The sequence below is a fragment of the Rhinolophus hipposideros genome (assembly GCF_964194185.1).
Source record: "Rhinolophus hipposideros genome assembly, chromosome: 5".
Lineage (NCBI taxonomy): Eukaryota > Metazoa > Chordata > Mammalia > Chiroptera > Rhinolophidae > Rhinolophus > Rhinolophus hipposideros.
This window is the reverse complement of record NC_138051.1, coordinates 65,212,755-65,220,847: the sequence shown is the minus strand read 5'-3', so window position 1 is coordinate 65,220,847 and position 8,093 is coordinate 65,212,755.

The following is an 8,093-nucleotide window of genomic DNA, read 5'->3' as shown; positions in this document are numbered from 1 at the left end:
TTATAGTTCTCTCCCAGAAGAGTTCTAGTAAGCATAGTTTCCTCGGTCTCCTTTCATTTCTAGAGATGCTGCAGTGGGGTTTTGAGCCCCCGTTTTGCTGAGACATCCTTTAATCCAGCTCAGGGCCCCAGGGATGTGGTTTGATGTCCTCCTCCCCCCAATTACCCTTCCACAGACTCATTTGTCAGGATGCTTGAAGACTCTACCATTAGAATTGCTCAGATGATGGTGTCTCTAGAGCAGTCATTCTCAACCCCAAAGGCACATCAGAATCCCTTCCTGAAATGAATATAAAGTAATATTGAATGTCAATAAGTGGGGCAAAAAAATCTTTAATGCCTGAGCTGCACCCCAGACCAATGTCTCAGAATCTCTGGGCATGGGACGAGGCAGGAGTACTTTTCAAAGCTCCCCAGCTGATTCCAGTGTGCAGCCAAGGTGAAAACTATGTTTTAGGGAGGACTGTGCTTATAAGGCTCTACCCTGCAATTTTCACTATATTTGTCTGGATATATTTCCCTGGAATTGGATATCTATTCATTTTGTCGCGCAGGGGACCCTGCTCGCTGCGCCATTTGTCGTGCAGGGTCTCAGCTCCCACTCCCCGCCCAAGAACGCAGGACACGGTAAGGCCAAAAAGGAACACCCATGGAGCCATAAGTAGGGGAGTCAAACCAATATATTCTCGCTGGAGGCTTGGCTGGAGACACAGGAAGCAGGATCTACATAATCTGCCTAACAGCAGTCCGCGCTTGCCAGCCACCATCTTCTCGCTAGCCCCCACTCCTTTCTGCTAGCGTAGCCACAACCGTTATATTAGTGGCCAATGGCTTACGGGTTACAGCTGACAGCCAACTAGCCACAGCTGCTGGCATCTGATCACAGTTGATGGCCATTTACTACCCGAGCCAGCACCTTTCTATGTGAGGCCGAGAGCCTGGAAACTGTTTTTTGGGGTTTTGTCCCCACACATTTGTTATCACCTGTTGAAAATTTTGGCTGTTTCATCTACTGGTCTGCAGAGGTCTGAAGAAATAAAATTTTCCCTGTTAAAAAGAGGAGTGGGAAGGAGGAGCATGAGAAATCAGGGTGTGTGTCGCTAACCACAACAAACCTTGAGCTTGTAGCGATGCCAGCTCTGTGCTCACTGTGGCTGCAAACGTAAATGTGTGGCTAACCCTGCCCCGGAGAAGCAATGAGGAAAACATTGCCTTATGGAGAGCAAAGACAGGGAAAAGAGATGGGGACGGGGCCTGGAGAGGGCTCCGAGTCAAGGATTCACCAGGAGGCTGCATTGCCGAGCAGAAGATCCATGTCACCATACCCAGCTCCTCCCCGACCCCAGGATCTCAGCCCTTTGGATGGAAGTAGCTGCCCACTGTCATACTTCAGAGCCTCTCTCCATTCCTCTGCTTTGCTCTGTTGACACCACAACCCCTCCTGATATCCACTTATAAAAATGTTAAAGACAGAAGTTTAAAGACAGAAGTTTAATATCTTTCACTTACTAAATTTTTGAATATAATATGCCAGGCTTTCTACTAGGCTCCGTGGCAGTGATTTCTCTACTATAATGTACATCACAGCTAGGGAGTATGTTTTTTTAAAGAGTATTTCTGTCTCAGCCCTATTGTATTAAAAATGAAGATTTCCAGCACTCACCCCAGTACATTTGATTTCAGCAGAACTGGGGGTGAGCAGGGATCTGCATTTTTAAACATGACCCCGTCTGATTCTAGTGAAGTCTGAGAACCCCAATTTGAGATGCTATTCCTAAAGGATAAAGAGAGAGGAGTCCATGTAATTCTTGATGTTTGAGAAGACAACGGTGTGTTGTACCAAAGAGCTGTGGGAGCCAGAGCAGAGGACCAAAGCAGGGCGCCAGGCCCATTAGCAGTAGGGGTTGGTCCAGCCTGTGTTCTACTCACTGAGACAATTGTCCTCTTAGTTGGAAAGAGGCCTTCTGGACTAGTTACAGCCTTCCCCGAGGGTTCACCCAACACCAGGGTCAAATCCACAGAACATGTCTTGCTATTCACTAAGTGTCACATTCTGGGCACTTGGCTTGGTTTCTTCTGCATTTTCCATTCTTGTTTATCAGAACAATCCTACCAAGTCTTCAACATTCAAGTAAATATGTCACCTTCTAGATAAAGTCCTGTCTGATCCCTCCAAAGCCCAGTTGGTGCTTGGCACTCTGTGGGCACTCGTGGAGTTTCTGCCACATCTGTCTGCCTGCTGCTGTCTGTTTGCCTCTCACTATGGCCTCCTGAGCAGGCAGTACTGTCAAGCTCAGTATTACCAGCACCTCACCAGGGCTGGCATGTGGGAGGTGCTCAGTACATCTTTGTCAAGTGAAGTTCTGAGGACAGGAAGAGGTGACCACTGGATTCCTTCACACAGACGGGAGCATCCTGAGCAGTAGGAGTGGGAAGAGAAGACATTTAGGTGGTCTATGTTTTAACCACCAAACTCAAGTCACCTCTATGAACACTGGAAAGTGTTCATTTTTTTTGGAAGAAATGGAGGAGAAGCTCATCATTTGTGCAGGACTCAATGTTTTCATTTTATTACATCTCGTATCACTAAAAATCATTTCATCCCATTTGCCAATCCAGATAGTTAAGGCCATGCCCAAATCTACACTAATTCACTAAGTTGAGCCTTACAATTCAACATTTTTGCTTACCTCTTCTGCTGCTACCTGAGAAAACAAATCGACCATGCAGAATCCTTTCCAGTACTTTGTATGATTTTATAGAATAAATTATTTTCGTTACTTAAGCTTAATTTTCAGTGATAATTGCCTAATGCTCTCCACCTAGCTTGCTTTTTAAAAATTCCTTCCATTGCTTCAAGGCACTCATTGAAAAGGGCTTAAAATTATTGCTTAGAATGCTCTTTTCTTTAACCGAGAGTAAAGGGCATTATTCATCCAATAGCCTTTTAACTCATCTGTTCTAACTTTTCAGAAAAGTTACCCCATACTTAACATTCGCAGGCAGTGGAATAAAGAAAAGCTCATATCGATGATTGTCAGAAATCAATGCAAGTGAACTTGGGGAACCGGCAGGAACTCAACACCGGGAAAACTCCCTTAGGAAAAGCAGAAAGGTGCTCTCCTGAGGTGTCCTTGGCTGGCAGTGGGATAGGAACAGCAGCATTGGAGGAAGCCTGGATGAGAGACCTGGTGCCAGAGCCTGTGACAGACAGCTGTCCCCTGATGCCCAAAGCATGAGGACACTCTGCTGCAACAGCAACCAAAGAACTAGCGAGTTAGAGCTTTTGCATTTGTCAGCAATTATGCACTAACACTGACGAATCTCTCTTGTGGTGATTTGAAGGAAGGGGAAGGAAGGAGAGGGAATATCCAAAACAGAAAAAGAAAACAAAACCACTCCAAGATGGCAGAAAGAAATAGCAAACCTCCTAAATTCTGTATATTATCTATCATGACTTTATTTGGAAATTTACTTAGAAATTTGCATTCTTTCCTTCTTTAGTGTTGAAAGATAAGAGGTCATTGATTCTTGGTCTAGAAATTTTCTGGGGATAAGGTAGCAGGATGTAGGATGGTTTGGGACTTCCCTAGGACACATATTCCCTAAGCACAATAAAACAAAACTTGTGAAAGGGTTCTAAACTTGCCTCCTTGAAGTAGACAAAACTTTCATGTCTGCTGGGGAGGTGATAGTGGTGAAAGCAGCATTTAGGGCTCTAGAAACAATTCTAGCAAAGAAACTGCTGGGTCATATGCTAGGAGTATGTTTAGTTTTGTAAGAAACCACCAAACTCTTCCAAAGTGACTGTACCATTTTGCATTCCCAGCAGTGTTCTGAATTTCAGTTATTCTAATATATGTATAGTGGTATCTCATTGTGTTAATTTGCATTTTCGCGATGACGTATGATGTGGAGCATTTTTTATATGCTTATTTGTCACCTGTATATCCTCTTTGATGAGGTGTCTGTTAAGGTCTTTGGCCCATATTTAAATCAGGTTGGTTTTCTTATTGTTGAGTTTGTAGAGCGCTCTGTATATTTTGGATAACAGTCCTTTATCAGATTTGTCTTTTACAAATGTTTTCTCCCAGTCTGTGGCTTGTCTTTTCATTCTCTTCCTATTATCTTTCACAGAACAGAGTTAATTGTAATGAACTCCAGCTTATTTCTTGCATAGATCATGAAAAGTATTACTATGACCAAAGTTATCCAGGCTTTCTCCTATGTTATCATCTAGAAGTTTTATAGTTTTCTGTTTTAGTTTAGGTCTGTTTATCTATTTTGAGTTAATTTTTTGAAGGGTGTAAAGTCTGTGTAGATTTTTTTTTTTTTTCATAGGAGGTATACTCTTTGAATCTTCCTTCTGTTTGGAAGGTGGACATGATGGCTGAAACTCAAGTAGTTATATTGGAGCATGAGTTGGAATACAAATGATGGCAGAGTGTCAAGCTAGAGAATGCCTAGTCCTTGATGACCATGGAGTTGCTATGTGAGTCCTGGGTTACCTTCTTTTAGGTGAAAAAGAAAGGCATCTCTATCTTGTTTAAGCCTCTGTTTGTTTTTTATTTTTTTGTCACCCTATATGCAGCCAAAGCAAATCATAATAGATACATCTGCTTTTTATAGTTCATTACGGTTGTTACCTATTAAGTTACACAAATCTTTTCTTTTAGATGGAGAAAGCTGAGGTAGATTTTTCTCAGAGACCTAGAACTTAGAAACCTGTCGATACACTGAGGTATATCTAATAGTCCCCCTTTTGTGCAAGAATCTTTAAAATAACAAAATGCAACTAATTTGATGGCTAAAAAAAAGGCATAAACATAAAAGAAAAAGCCAAAATAAAAGATGTTTTCTGAAGGGGTAAATAATTTGCTAGTTTTAAATTCTCTTTCCTCCTATCAGAAGATCTCCAGAAGATGAACCCATTCTGATATCTTGATGCTTAATAATAAGCATGGCAAACATCAAACTGACTTTCTGGTTCTTAGCAGTAGCTGGTGCTAGCATTAATCCTATTTCAGTATTTCTTTTTATCAATGCAACCCAGCTGCCATTTTCTCTTGCACTAAGTGAATTGAAGCCCTCAGCTGGTGCACATCACACTTTCAGACGTGTGAAAACCTGATACAACATAAATCGCCGTTCCTTTCTCTCATGAGACCACTTACCTGATTCAATATCTATATTAGCACTGTCAGGCACATGCCAGTTCAGTTTCAGGAAAATAATCCAACACCATCTCCTAGACACAAGATGTCATTCTTCAAAGCATTGTTAAAAAGGACTTTACACTTTTATGCAAGGATGTGGATGATTGAACTATAATAAGTTTTCTAGCTCCTAAGAATGGGCTTTTCAAAAGACATCCAACACAATTGTCAATGTTGTTTACGTTTCTTTAGAACAATGATTAATAACTAGGATATTTTCCAGTGGAAAGGCCTGGGGTAGATCACAGGATCCGTGGGACCTAGTTGATTCCTCTGTAAGGCAAGGGGTGTCTCATTGTGATTATGAGTAGGTGGTGGTAGGGTTGAAACAAAAAGGGCGCTTTGGATAATTCATGCCATTTTGTGAGAATAAAAGTAAACTTGAGTTTAGATCTGTCAAAGATTAAAAAAATAACCAGCAATTAGAATATTTGGTTTTTAATTTGCTTATCTTTTTCTCAATCAGTCATGGTGAATGTGTGCCACTTTTTTCACTGTTTCCCTTTCGCACCCCTGGAAAATATTGATTCTTTGCACTCCTGCTTGCTGAGTCCAGATGTAACTTCAGGATACTTCTCAACATAGCAGCTAGGCAGCTACAACCAATGCATTGGATTTGCCATAAAAATTAATAGTTCCCTGCTCTGGATGCTTGAAAGTTTGGTGAATTGTATTGTATCTGACGCAGTTGGATGGGAGTCAAGGCTCTATTGTTGTGTCTGGGTCAGTTGCAGTTCCTCATCTGGGCTTGGAAGATGCCCAGGTGTCTCATCCATGGTCTCCAGTTGCAGCTTCCTTCAGGTGAAGTAAAAATGTAAAGACACCTGTAAAGCAACCTAAGTACAGAATGCTTTTTTATTTTTATAATTTTCCCCCTGGCTTCCACTTTACTTTGTCCACACCTAGTACCTCTGCAATGTTTTTTCTTTTTCTTTTTAGGGCTCACCTTTATTGAGTTTTACTAAGGCATTCAACTTGGTTTTCATAGAAACAACCCTTTGTGAGCTCACATTTCATCAGCTTACATAATATTTAATTAAATTGCATAATTAAATAACTTGGTATAAACAGGTTTGGGAACAATGCTAACCAAATCTCAGGAGGCATACGGTGCATGGTGGGAATGGAGTCCACAAGCATAGCTACTAGGGCTGAGCTGCCAGCTTTTCCTGAGCTTCCATCCATATGTTCTGCAGATGCAGTGGACAGTGTGGGTTAACCCTCTAAGTCGGTTAAATGGAGGTCAGTTAGAGACACCACTGCCAAACAGAAGTCCCTAACTCTCACTATAGATAACATGTTTTCTTTAAAACAGGAAACCAATTAGCTCTGAATATCCTCATTACTTTTTTTTTTTTTTTTTTTTTTGCAGGAGTGTAGGAGAGCAAATAATTCTTAACGGGTGTTTTTGTGTTTTTTGTTTTTTGTTTAAACAAATACACTGGAGAATTGTGCAATGCTGCCAGCATTGGACACAATCCTGGACCAAAATTCTGCACATACCAATGCAACTGGTCCTCTGATTGCAGAACCTTTCATCTCGCCTCTGTTGTTTACTATTGTTTACTGTGACCCCCACATAATGGTCAAATAATACCCTTTTAAACCCTTCTTGGGTGTATAATTCAGTGGCATTAAGTACAGTCTCATGTCATGCAACCATCATCACTATCTACTTCAGAACTTTGTCATCACCTCCAGCAAACTCTGCCCATTGAACACTAACTCCCCATTCCTCTCCCCCTAGCCCCTGGCAACCACTTTTCTACTGTCTCTACGTCTTTGACTACTGTAGGTACCTAATATAAATGGAATCATACAATATTTTCCTTTTGTGTGTGGCTTCTTTCACTTAGCATAATATCTTCAAGGTTGACCCGTGTTCTTACTGCCTTTTAAATGGCTTTCCTACTCAGCCCACACCATCATAGCCCAGAGTCTTTCATACAATCCCATGAAGACCGTCTTGAGGATGCCTTACTTCCTTCAGCCTCCTGGAAAGTGGTAATCGTCTGCCTCCCCCCACAAAGTGTGAATATCAACTGTGGGTCTTTTATGGCGACCACCCCATAGCCCCCCAGACACAGTTGCTGGGATGCATTTGTCCTTTCCAAAGTTCTAGGATTTTCAATTGCCTATTAAATCTTCTGCAACAATCAATTCAAATACACAAGTTTGGCTATTCAAATTACTTTTTCCAAAAGTACTTTAAAATGCATTAAGTTATTAATTGCCTGCTGGCACTTTAATCAAATGGGAAAATTGACATAGCCAGAGGCATGTATTTTTGTGGAAAGAAAATTTATTTAAGAAGAAACAGCAGCGCTTACTGCTTAATTTAAACTGAGAAAACTGTGGAAAATCAACTGCTATGGAAAATTAATAAAACATTTCCAGCTGCAAACAGTGACTAATTGTACAAGATGAAGACTGCCTGGAATTAATAACTTGCAGACTTCTGTGTGAAGAACCCCCCACCACTTCAATTTACTGGGAGATTAAATTACTTCTAAGTTTGCCATATTAAAACAGAACATGAATAAAACGTTAGTGAACACACATCTATTATTTACTGTCTGTGATATGGATATAATTATTTCCAAACAACTACAATGTAACGTGACCAGTAATATTTAAATGACTTTTTTTTTTTTTTTGAGAATTTTTGTAAGAGTTTGAGCCAAACTGACAACATATGCCAGGGAGCAACTTCTCAAATGCTCTAAATGACTCTTTCTGCAAGAGACTCTATTGAAATATTTTTTGCCTGAAGAAAAAATAAATCTTTTAAAGTAATAAAATGATGCCTAGTGGACTTCTACAGATTGTATGTATGTCCTTGCCCTAACAGACTACAGCTCCTACTAATAGTCCGAGC